This window comes from Macrotis lagotis, chromosome 1 (genome assembly GCF_037893015.1).
Source record: "Macrotis lagotis isolate mMagLag1 chromosome 1, bilby.v1.9.chrom.fasta, whole genome shotgun sequence".
Taxonomy (NCBI): Eukaryota; Metazoa; Chordata; class Mammalia; order Peramelemorphia; family Peramelidae; genus Macrotis; species Macrotis lagotis.
In genome coordinates, this window is record NC_133658.1 from 422,729,300 (window position 1) to 422,742,727 (window position 13,428).

The window sequence follows — 13,428 nt, forward strand, 5'->3', positions numbered from 1 at the left end:
TAATTGCCCAAGGTGTCTTAACAAATAATAAGGGTAGTAAGAGGTGGGGATTTTTAATAACCTTGCTAAAAGAAGTGACCTATTGTTAAGTCCCTCTCTAAGGTAAGTAGAAATTAGGATAGCTAACTTTATCTTTTATGAATTTTTTTTAAGAGTGCTTTAGAATTTGTTTTCTCTGAGACACCAAGTGTCATCTCTTCGGTCAAATATACAAGTTAACAGGTCATAATATTTTATTTGCAAATTCAGTCCAATTAGCATCAAATGAGAAAAATAAATTAATAAAAATAATACTGAGAAATAAGAAAACAAATGCATTTGCAAGAATGTTTACATTATTTCTTTAAACAGGAAACTCCCTCAGAAAGGAAAATCCTTTTCCTAAAGTAACTCAAATGATCAAAAATGTTCCTTTTTACAGAACTTGTGGTTCAACTTTTACTATTTGTTTCAAATTTTACTTAATGGTAAACCTAGAGCAATAAACTGTGTCTTGTACCATCTCTGCTTTTGAGGAGCTGTGTGACCTAAATCAAACAAAATCTTCTCCTTGGGTCTCAGTTTCTATCCCCTTAAAATTGGGAGGGTAAGTCCAGATGATCTACAAGTTCTAATGATGATCTTCAAGCCTATGTCCTACAATTCTAAAGTCCTTTCCAGTTTTGACATTCCATGTTCCATGATTCTAAGAATTCTTCCAGCTCTGATACCCTATGTCTCTTGACTCTAAGACACCTTACAATTCTGACATTCCATCTTGTATGTTCTAAGGTCTGTGGCCTATTCCAGCTTCAACATTCAAGTTTTCATAGATATCTGCATGTATAAGTCTTCTCTGAAGTCTCATCTAACCATAGAAAGAGCACTGAATGGAGATTCAAAAATACCATATTCAAGTAGTAACTCCACCACTGATATCCCAAAAGCCTAGACCAATTATTTTCCTTGAAGTATCAGTTTTCTTAGCCATCAAATGAAGATAATAACACTTTCATTACTTTCCTCACAGGAATGTTATAAGTTTCATATGAGACAAAGGATGTGAACCACCTCTTGACTTGAGTTGGGGGCAAGGAGTAAAGTGGGAAGAGGGGGAAGAAACTGTTTAAACATACAGGTTAGGATCATGTGTGACAAACAGAAGCTAGGTGACACTATTTTATGATGTGCACATCTGCACACATGTACAACTTGGTGGGAACTACAGTTTTCAGGCTCTATTATGAGACTCTGGATAATAAGCAGATTGCTTTTAACAACTTGAGCTTTAGGGGAAAAATCACTATGGCAATGAATAGCAATATTTTCCTAATTATAAGTCTCTTCTTAAACAATAACCTAAGGCTTCTTTTAGCTACCCCCCAAAATCATTTTTAAATGAATGTGTGAAGATAATTGTGCCATAATCTAGTCTCTCCAGCTTTCTGACATAATTTTTGTACGAATATTAAAAGTGAGAATTATTGACACCGATATTTAGAAGGGTTCATTTTTATCAAAGAGGTAATTTGCACCTTTTTAAATGTGTTGACGTATGGTGTGTTGTTAAAATACAAGTTACAGAAGAAATAAAATACCTCACGTCCCAGACTCAGTACATGGTGATCTGTCAGGATAAAAAGGCAAGTTCAGGTTTTATTAAGCATTTATTTGCAATTTTGTAAATAGCATCAACCTAAGAAAAATAACATATCCGGCTCCTCTGACTCTGTCAGAAGTAGAGAAGTGGAGCTCAATGCTTGTTGTCAAATCATTTTCATTATTATACTTGGTACTGGAATTCAGCACCTGCTGTTTCCAAAGTTGATCACAAATGTTTCAGAATACATAGCTGAGAATACCAGCGAGGGAGAAAACAATAGAATGGGGAAACATGGGGAGATTATGTGAAAGCTATTTCCAGTTAGAAAAGACAAAAGGAGCAAAACAATATGAATGGTAATTCTTGGACTCTATAAGGAGGTTGGATGATGTTGAGAGAGAAACAGGAGATATGAAGACCACTGGACATGGAAGTCAAAAGACCTGAATTCAGGTTTTAGCTCTACAAATTACTAGCTGTGTGGCATTGTAAACCACTTTCTCTGTCCCCAAATCTGTGTTGTCTTATCTATTCATATGAGAGGCTTAGATGATGTCACCTCAAAGTCTCATCCACCTCTAATGCTTTATGATTCTATAGCACACAGCATTTTATTCTTTTTTTTTTTAGGTTTTTGCAAGGCAAACGGGATTAAGTGGCTTGCCCAAGGCCACGCAGCTAGGTAATTATTAAGTGATTGAGACCGGATTTGAACCCAGGTACTCCTGACTCCAGGGCCGGTGTTTTATCCACTATGCCACCTAGCCGCCCCTGCACACAGCATTTTAAATAAAATGTCAGTGAGTCCCAAATGTTGGCAAACATCAATCTTGAAATCTCCCCTAATTCTAAACATAAAATATACAATTTTGTATAATGTACAAAAATATACAAAATGTACAACTCTGGTCTAAGAGATCAGTTTCCAGTTCCATCACTTCCCAATTGTGGAGTATTGGCAAAGTTGTGAAACATTTAAACCTCAGTTTCCTCAACTATAAAAAGTAGAAAATACAATCTAAACTTTCTAACTCAAAAGGCTACTGTGAATATGAAATAGATATTGTATGCAAAAGTTCTTCATAACTATAAGGTAATACACACATAGTGAGCTATAGTTAGACATGTGTGTATTACCTTATATTAAATATACCTATTTTAAAAACTAGAGTGATTTCCTTGACATGGGTATTGTTTCTAATGCTACTGATCTAGTATCATCTGTAGATGCTGGTTCTTGTAATTCTTGTCATATTCATAGCAATTATCCATAGAGATTCTACCCAAAACATAGAAGACTTTTCTCCATTTCTTATTAATATTTGTCATGTCCATCTAGCATTATTATTTATAATGAAGAACTGGATAAGCTATGTCCTGTGGATTCAACATCCTTCATTAACATGAAAGATAACCTCTTCAAAAATATATAATGAAAAGACCAATGAAAAGGTCCCCAAAGAAGAAATGCATGCTACTTATAATCAATTTTTGAAAGAAGATTTTAAAATGAGAAGAAAAAAATAAGATTAATGTCACCCTAAGGTATATTCCTCTGTCCCATGCATCTTTTTTTCTATCTCTTTTCATTTTTTCTCCCTAAGGGAGAAAGTAAAATATAAATAAGTCATAAATGATCATTGCATCCTTAAACCAACATGAACATCCTTAAACCAACATCTACTCTTTTAGATTAATATATATATATATATATATGTTTGTGTGTGTGTTTATATACATACATATATGTGTACATGCCTTATTCAACTTCACTTTCTATTCTATATTTCAGTATCTGGCACAGATTTTATCTATTAATGGAGCACAGTAAATGGTTCTTGAATGAATGCATAAATGCATGCATGGATGGAAGAATAAATGAACTGACATCACAGAGGCAATGGGTAGAGATGGAACCAAGAGAGAGAGAGAGAAATTTGGTCAAACAATAGGTGTTTGGTTGGTGTGACAACCTGTTCTCTAATATCTTCCTTTCCCCTCCATCTCTAAAGCAAGAAAGATTTTCTGGATTTACTTGCCTGTCCATTTACATCATTTCCCCCTTCAACTTGGTAGGAAAAGAAGGGGAATTAAATAAATATACATTGTTTTCTATTGAAATACATAAATATTTACATATCTAAGCAATATATTAAAAGGAAAAATAAGAAAAAAGTTATATGCATGATGAAACAAGGACATGAAAAAGAGGTTTCAATTGTTTTCTAAACTATCATGTTTAAATATTGTCAACTTCCATGTGAAAAAGGTATTTCCTTTTTTTGATTTTTGAGAGTACTTTGTGGAGCAACTTGTATTGATCAACTTTTCAAAGTATTTCATCATTTCAACTTTTTTTACAATAATGTAATCATCATATCTTATTCTGTATATTTCAATCTGCATTTATTGTTAAAAGTCTTCTGAAGTTGTTTTGAATCTACTCCCTTCATGGCATCCTACAGCATTTTTGCATTATATTCAAATGCTGTAATATATAATATGCAATACACCATATACTATAATATAAATAATTTCCCCAATTTATTCCTATTTTGCTAAATCATAAAAGTGTTAATATAGAAATGTTTTTGTACATGTGAATCTTTTCCTCTTTGAACTTTTTGAATTGTATGGTGCAGTCATCTAAGTGAGCTAAAGAATATGTACAGTTTTGTGGATTTGAGAATATAACTGCAAAGTATTTTCCAGTTTGTGGGACCAATTCACAGCTCCACCAACAATGCATTAGTGTGCCCTTCCTTTCCCCATCCCTCCAAAAATTGTCCTTTTTGCAATTTTTGTAATATTTGCCATTCTGATGAGTGTGAAATGAAAGTTCCAAATTGTCTTGATTATCTATCAATAATAGAAAGCATCTTCTTCATTTTTCTTAAAACTTTTCCATGATAGGGCCTTTTATATCTAAATTATAAATGCATGCATCCTCATTCTCAGAAAATCTATCAAATTTATTGTATTTGGTATTAGAATATTTCTAGGGCATATCCCCTTCTCTTCACTCCAAAGCCACTAACCTAGTTTAGAACTCTGTGTGTGTGTGTGTGTGTGTGTGTGTGTGTGTCTGTCTGTCTCTGTGTCTCTCTCTTTCTCTCTGTCACTCTGTCGCTGTCTTTCTGCCTTTGTCTCTGTCTCTCTCTATCACTCTGTCTCTTTCTCTCTGACTCTATCTCTTTCTCTTTCTGTCTCTTTTTCTGTCTCTGTCTTTATGTCTCTCTGTCTCTCTATCTATTTCTCTCTCACTTTGTCACTCTGTCTCTCTCTTTCTCTCTGACTCTGTCTCTTTCTCTTTCTCTCTGGCTCTGTCTATGTCTCTCTGTCTCTCTCTCTCTCTCTCTCTCTCTCTCTCTGTCTCTCTCTCTTTCTCTGCCTCTCTGTCTCTGTCTGTCTCTGCCTCTGTCTGTCTGTCTCTGTCTCTGTCTGTGTTTGTGTGTTTCTGTCTCTCTCTGACTGTCTCTCTCCTTTTTTATTCAAAATTTTTACACCTTTGGACCCTTCATTTCATACCTTGACCCACTTTGTTCTCTTCTTATAATCCAGCCTTATACTGGGCTTCCTTGCTGTTCCTCCATCTTTCAACTCTGGACAGTTGCATTGTTTGTCTCTGCTGCCTCACTACTTCTTTCATATCTCTAGAGTCCTTCAAGAATCAGTTCAAGAATCACCTCCAGTGGGAGTCTCCTCAACCTACCAATTGCTATGTGAATACCATTTACTTTACATTTATTCTGTGGAAAAACATTATGTGCCTATTTAAATACGTGTTTCTTCTCCTCTTGGAATGTAAATTCCTTGACAACAGGTACACAGAACATAGTATATAAAAATTTCTTAATAAATAAGAAAATACAAGTTTTTTTTCCATTGATTGATTGATTTTCCAATTAATGATTTTGTTCATTTTCTTAAATTTCTTAAGTAGATTACAATATAATCCACAAATAGGGATTTAGACTTTTTGCCATGGTTTATTTCTTATTTTTTCTTGTCTTAGTGTTATAACTAAGATTATTTCAAGTAATTTCAATATAATTATTTCAAATAATAATGAAAACAGTATTCAAACTTTGTTTGCAGCAGGAAAACAAAGATTCTCCATTAGTTTAACAAAGAATTGCATTTTTAATGAGGAAAAATCATTTCATTATTTTCATTACATGTCTCCTGAACTAATCATGAGCTCCTTAAAGTAAAAATCTGTGGCAATCCTTACCCCTTTCTTTTTATCCCCAACTCTTAGTATTACTCCAGGAAGCTAGTAAGAAATGTTTAACAGACTTTTTTAGCTTTTGATATTATTTTTATTGCTTTCATTATAATTATGATTAGTTATGGATATTTTTAATATGGAATTTTCCTTGTATTTCTGGTATGAATCACATTTGATCTTAATGTATGTATTTTATTATATATTTAATCAATATTTATTAAAGATAATAATTTATAATTTTAGATTTCATTCTTCTCTGGCTTGAAAATCAGAAAATTATTTTTAATTTCATAGAAACCACTAAATACAAGGTCATCTTATATGTTTTACTGTTTTGTAAAACTACAAGATGTCCTTTTATGTGATAATATTTGATCTTTGCATACTTTATGTACTTGCATACTTTCTGTATTCATTTTATCCTGGCATTTTTTCAATGTAGCAATTTGTATCTAATTTTTTCCCAATATTTATATAGTTTAAATAATTTCTTACTTGGATATTAGTAGTATTATATGTTTTTGTAGGAGAACTTCCATTCCTTTTACCTTCTCAGTTAAATGGCTTTATAATTATGTGTAATATTTTTAATAATTTTTTTCTGCCTCTGTCTCCTTATCTCTATTTGTTTGTCTCTTCCCTCTCCATCTCTTTTACTCCCTCTATATTTTGGTAACATGTTTTCCTCATTATTCCTTTTCTTTTTTATGAATTAGCTAATGGCTTATAGATTTTATTGGCCTTTTAAAACAGCTCTTTATTAATTTAAATGGACCAGGTTTTTTTCTTCAATTCTGCTAATGTATCCATTTATATTTGAGATATCTTCTTTTGTGCTTGTTCTTGGTGCATTAATGAGTTGATTTTCTAAAAAAGAAATAAACAGAAAACTTAGGTAACCTTTTTCTCTTTATTAATATAGACTATCAGAGAAAGAAATTTAACTCTAAAGACTGTTTGAGCTGGCTTCCATAAATGTTATGCTGTATTTTGGTAATTATGACATATATTTATTACCTGTTATCCCCAAAAGTTTAGTATATAATTTTAAACTCTTCTTTTAGGACTATATCTTTATTTTAATCATATTTCCTTTATTAATTACCTTTGTAATTAATAATAATTGTAATAGTTTGTAATAATAGTTTGTAAATTCATTAAAATTTCTGAACTTATTGATGTTACTTAGTGTCTACAGAGTTATTTTTGTAAATAAACTGTGAACATTTAAATAAAACTGAATTCTATAATATATATATACACACAGAATCATTTTTTGTCCAGTTTTCTTTTTAAGTTCTGCTTCTTTGTTTTTGTCGTTGTTGAATTTACATTCTGAAAGTGGAATGTTGTAATCTCCCATTATTAATGTTTTCTATCTGGATCAGGAACTCTTAAGTTTTTGGTGGTGTTGTCATGAATTCCTTTAGCATTCTGGTGAAATCTATAGACCCCTATTCAGAATAATGTTATTTGTAGTTGTTCAGAGAAATACTAAATTTCCTTTAGAGGTTAATATAAATAAATATGTATATTTATTCCTACCCAGCTCACAGGCCTACTGGAAACCTATCTACAGACATGAGACTGGAAATTTTGATTTAGTCTCTTTTGATTTCAATGAACTTTTCCTTTTTAATTTAGTTGTGGTGCCATTAGATGTGCTATTTAATATCAACAGACATTCACTACTCTTTACTTATAACAGAGTCCCCATGTTGACCTCTCAAAGCTTTTTAATTTGAAATTATTTTTATCCAGAATCATTACTGTAGTATCACTAATTATCTAGTCTATCCGTAACCTTTCTTTTCAGCCATTATATTCTTTTATATCTCAAATGTTTCCAATTGACAATTTTTTAAACCTATTCTTTAATATATTTCTTTTAGAGCCAAATGGATTCCTTTAAAATTAAATTTTATAATTGTCAACTTTGTTTTAACTCTACAATATTGAGATGTGATTTTGTAGAAGTGAAATTAAAATTTGTCTCATTTACTTCCTTTACTTAAAATTCTTCAGTGACTCTATAATACCTCTAAGACAAAAACAGATAGATAGATAGATAGATAGATAGATAGATAGATAGATAGATAGATAGACATGGATGGATATATGAATTATGGATGGATGGATGGATGGATGGATGGATGGATGGATGGATGGATGGATGGAGGGAGGGATGGATGGATGGATGGATGGATGGATGGATGGATGGATGGATGGATAGACAAAGGAATAAATAGAGAAATAGTAGAAAACAGATTTAAAAAAAGAGGGAGAGGATGAGAGAGTTTGCTGCTTGGAATTTAAAATCATTTAATCTGACTTCAGCCAGTCTAATTATCCTTCCCTCCCCTTCTTTCACTATAAACACTCCAACCAAATTAACTTGCTTTCTTATCTGAGACAACTGGTTTCCATCCTCCTTGCCATTGCACAAGTTTTCCCCAATGCCTGGAATGTTCTCCCAATCTGTTGCAATCCCTAACTCCCTTTAAGACTCAATTCAGTGTTCAAAGTCTTGCCAAAACTTCCTGAATGTGAAAACTTTCCTAGATTTCTTAGCTTTTGGAGTTTGATTCCATTTGTGAATTACTTTTTTTTTGTAAATTTAGACATACTTTCCATTTCCTTGCCCATTTACATTTATTCATTGTCTCTAATACTGTGTAAACTCAAGGGCAAAAGAAATATTTTTTGTCTTTGTTGCTGCCCAGCAGAGTGTTTGGCACATTGTTGGTGCTTAATAAGTGTTTTTAAAATTGATTTTCCCCCTACTTATTCTAATCCCAATTTTTTTGAATATACACAAATACTCTAGCACTCCTTAGAAAATTCACCTTTTATTAACTTCATAAAAACATATTCTCTTATTTAAGGTAGACCTTGCCATTAATCTGTTTCCAGGTTAATCCAATGCCTTTTGCAGGTAGACTTCAATCCATTTACATGGTCCACTCTCATTTTAAAATTTTATTGATCATTTTGTCTTTTTATACCACATATATTCCTTTAAGTTCTGATATATCTCCCTATATGCATCTGTTAAAATTGGCACATATAATGACAAAATCTTACAATATATGTAGTGTTCCATCTGTATCAATCATCTCTCTATGAGAAGAGCAAAATTTTTTCATGATCCATCCTTCAGAAACAATATTGATCTCTGAAATTAATTTTAATTCAACTTAGTTTGTGTTATTTTATTTATATTATTACAGTTATTGTGCATATTATTTTCTTGATTTTTTATTCCTTTGCAGTTTGTAAAAATCATTCCTGATACTCTGAGTTCCTTATTTTCATGATTCTTTTCTAGTGTAATCATACTTCATTTTATTCATATACCACTGACTTTTCAGTCAGTCCGCAGTTGTTTAACATTGACTTTGTTTCTGATTTTTACTATTTAAAAAGAAAAGCATTGCCATCAATTTTTAGTAAATATTAGATGGTTATCTTTGCCTTTTCCCCCTTGAGTTTATGCCCACTAATAGAATCAAATGATATGAACATTTTAGGGACTTTTCTTGCATAATTTCATTTTTTCAGAATATTTGGTTTAATCTACCACCCCATGAAAAGTGTATTAATGTTCCTTTCCTCCCACAACTCCTCCAACACTGACTATTTCTGTCTTTTTTCATCTTTGGTAATTTGATTGGGGTGATATAATACCTCAGAGTGACTGTGATCTAAGGTACATAGCTAAATGAGTAATAATTCACATTTTTCTTTTGAGAGTTCCATGTTTACAGTCTTGAGAAATGGCTCTGTCATATATTTGTGTAAATTCCATATATGTGCTGAAAACCAAACTTTGTTAAGCAAGATTTAATGAACAGATTTTTTTTCTCCATCTCAAAGTTTCTTTTATTATTTGGGTGTTTTTAAATTTTATGTAATGAAAATTTTCTATTATTTTTGTTTTGTAATTTTCCCTTTCACATTTTTAGTTACAAATTCTTCCCCTTACCATAAATAATAAAGATACCTATATCTTGTTGTTCAGTAGTTTGCCAATTTCTTCTTCAACTCATTTTACAGGTAAGAAAACAGAGGCAAATAGGGTGAAGTAATTAAATCCAGGGTAACACAACTAGTAAGGGTTTGAGATAAAACATGAACTTGGGCAGATCCCAACTTCAGGCCTAGTAGTCTATCCATTCCACCACCTAGCTGCCTAGTTCAAGCTATTTTCCTCTAATTCTTATTTTTATATTGTTGTTGCTCATCATTTAAACTTACTTACTATTTTCTGTGGGACCAATTATTGACTTAAACTCATTTTCTTCCCAACTAATCTAGTGTTCTTAGCAATCTGGTCAAATAGAAAATCCTTATCAAGTAGTTCTTAAGTTTCTGGGACAAGTTCTCTGTGATCTGTCATGGTAGGTTAAAATATATATATATATATATATATATATATATATATATATATATATATATATATATATATATATATATATATATAGATATATATGACTAATTAGGGTACCATACTAAGTATTACTTACCTTAATTGCTGCTTGCAAAATCATCTCTTAATCAGTACAAAGGCAGAATTTGAAAACAACGCATCTGGGCGAGTTGAATCTTTACATTTATTTCTCTTTGAGACTTTGGTGAATTCTATCAATCTGCAGTCTATTCCTTGATCTTATTACCAGGAAATTTTATTGAACAATTTTCTGGGGTAAGAAAGGAAGTGAGGGAGAAAAGTTAGGTTCTTTTTTCTTCTCATTTGTTTTTTAGTAATCTGCTGACTCTTAGATTGCCTTTCTGAGAACTTTCACCAAATTCTACCATGGTTTTGGGCAGTTTTCAAACGTTTTTCCAACTGGCTTGTCTTTGCTCTTTTCGTACTTCATATTCTACTCATTTACTTTTCATCTCAGACTTTTATTTCTTTTTTTATTTCCTTTTTTTAAATTTGTTTTGCTACTAGAAATGATCTCAGCAAATTTACAAATAAATCACTCACAGAATACTTTTCTTGAAATCATGTAAACAGCATAAAAAGTGATTGTAATTGATAAAACATATTTTGTTGTTGCCATTGCTTAGTTGTTTTCAGTAATATTTGATTCTTCAAGCCATCATTTGAGGTTTTTCTTGGCAATGGCAATGGCTTGCCATTTCCTTCTCTAGACCATTTTATAGATGAGTAAACTGAGGCAAAGGGGGTTAAGTGACTTACCTAGAGTCACATAGCTAATAAGTGTCTGTACTGAATTTGGACTCAAATCTTTCTGCCTCCAGGTCCAGCATTTTATCTACGACTCCCCCTCAATGACACAGATAGATCACATATCTAGTTTTAAATTTTGTTTTTTTTTTGATTTTTTGCTTCTTGTTTAAAAAGAATGAATGTGTGTTTAATTTTAATGAACTAGTATCATCATTGCCTTTTTTCCTAGATATTTGAATTGGATTTTTGGTTGTTTGAGTTGTCTTAATTCATTTTGTTGAGTATATTGGACTATTTTTTTTTAAGAAGCAGGGTGAAAAGAAGAAAGAAAACTATTTTCTTTTCATCTCTAAGAATTTGATTTCCTGTGGATATCTTTATTTAATGAAAATAATTCAATAACTTCATGTTTTTTTTCTCTATCAATCTCCTGGGGTGGCTAGGTGGTACAGTGGATAGAGCACTGTCTCTGGAGTCAGGAGTACCTGAGTTCAAATCTGGCCTCAGATGTTTAATAATTACCTAGCTGTGTGGCCTTGGGCAATCCACTTAACCCCATGTGCCTTACAAAAAACCTAAAAAAAAATTATTAATCTACTTCCATTTTTCCTGATGATACATTATACATATCAGACCTTTACTAACAGAAGATCCTCTTTCCATTTTTAACAGTTTGTAAATTTATTTTGTCTTATGCTAAAGTAAAATTTATTAGTTGTTTGAGTTTCTTTCTACTACTTTTTTTTATAAATTTGAGAGATTAGTCTCTTTTGATTGCTCCTCTTCTTTTATCTCAAATACCTACCTACCACCCATCTTTATGCTCAGCTTTTTCCTAAATCAATCATTCATTCCTCAGAAAATAGTTTAAATTATGAGCAATAGTAATATAAATAATAAAGAGCTAGACATTCAACTCAGCTGTTTTATATAAAGTATTATCACATGAAAGATCTTGATGGACCTCTCAATAACCCTGTAAAATAAGCAGTAAAAATGATCATTATCCTCAATTTAAAAACAAGAAGACTGATATTCAGAAAAATTGAGTAACTTTTCATGGTAAAGTAGCCATGATTCCATGGTTAGTAAGTAAGAAAATCAAAATTCTTACCAATGTCTTTGAACTCCATAATCTGAACTTTTCCATAGCTGCCTCAATGTACTAGTGTGTGTATTGCCCTGATGCCTTAATCTCTCCCAGTTAATATTCATAATATCTAACTTTTCTACTTATGGTATCCACTCCCCCATTCCTTCAACCTGAGTGATAACTAAAGATGCCACAAATTCTCTGAATTAAAATTCCCACATCTATTAAATGAAAAGCCTTTCTAGTTCTAATATTTTATAACAATAATATAGCAATATATGCCTGACCAAAAAGAAAAAAATAATTCCTTATGACATAACTCCTGATAGAGAGTACAGAATTATAATTACATTTTGCAGATGAAGAAACTGAGACACATTATTAGGGTGTACATCCACAAAGGTACATGAATATTGACAACCATAGTATTCAAAGAAAAGTCTTCTAACTTCAAGCTCAGTGATCTTTCCATCAGATAATTATTTTTAGTGAATTCTTATCTATATTATCTTTACTTTATTTCTAGTTTTAAATATGAAGTGAATTAAAAAAAAAGTAAATCTTACTCCTGAATCCAGGTGTAAGAAGGGAAGGAATGAAACCATGCCTACTAACACCACCTTATTTGAGTCAGACAACAAAAGGACTAATAAAGTCTGTCACGTTCCTAATTTCAAACTTTTAAATAACTTTCTGTTTTTTTAAAAATTGTCTCTATGGAGCAAATACTTAAACACAACAGGCAATCTCTTATAGTGGGTTGAAATTGAAATACCAATGTGGTTCTTCACAGGTATCAAAGAAGAAATACAAATCCTGAAGAAAAACAAATGAATCAACTTTAGAAGCCTGTGGGATTGGGCCCCCTCAGTGCAAGGATACCCTGTTTTACAGCAGTGTAGACTGTGAGAAGCAAAATATTTGCACCCAACTTTATTCCAGGATAAAAGACTAGGAATATAGAGTAATAAGCAATCCTGGCAGGACTCTGACAAGCTTTAGAAATACTGACCTGCAGGAAAGGTTTCTCACACTCAGCAGATACTGTATTGGTTTGCATATAGACTGTACTCGTTCCATATTTCATTTGTATTAAATCCTGAATGTGAAATAATAAGTAGGAATTTTAGTTTTGTTTTCACTGTACATCTTTATTTTCAAAGATATTCATGTTCACATGCAGTCTATCTAACAATCTCTCCTCCCATCTCCTGGCTACCTAGACACATAATGGACCTTGGCAAGAAGAGTAATTTGGTTGCTTGGGTGAACAAGCAGTCAATAACTGTTAGTTGTCCAGTAAAATTTCCAGCTACCTTCAA

The 13,428-nt window shown here is 31.9% G+C and overlaps 1 long non-coding RNA gene across 1 annotated transcript; it reads right to left on the reverse strand.

The window, feature by feature from the left end:
- Window positions 1-6,170: 6,170 nt before the first annotated feature.
- LOC141518632 (uncharacterized) lies at window positions 6,171-13,176 on the reverse strand. The gene is made up of 3 exons (XR_012477243.1): window positions 13,119-13,176; window positions 10,340-10,513; window positions 6,171-6,680 (listed from the first exon to the last, which is right to left on the reverse strand). It is a non-coding gene; the product is annotated as an uncharacterized LOC141518632 (long non-coding RNA).
- Window positions 13,177-13,428: the final 252 nt, after the last annotated feature.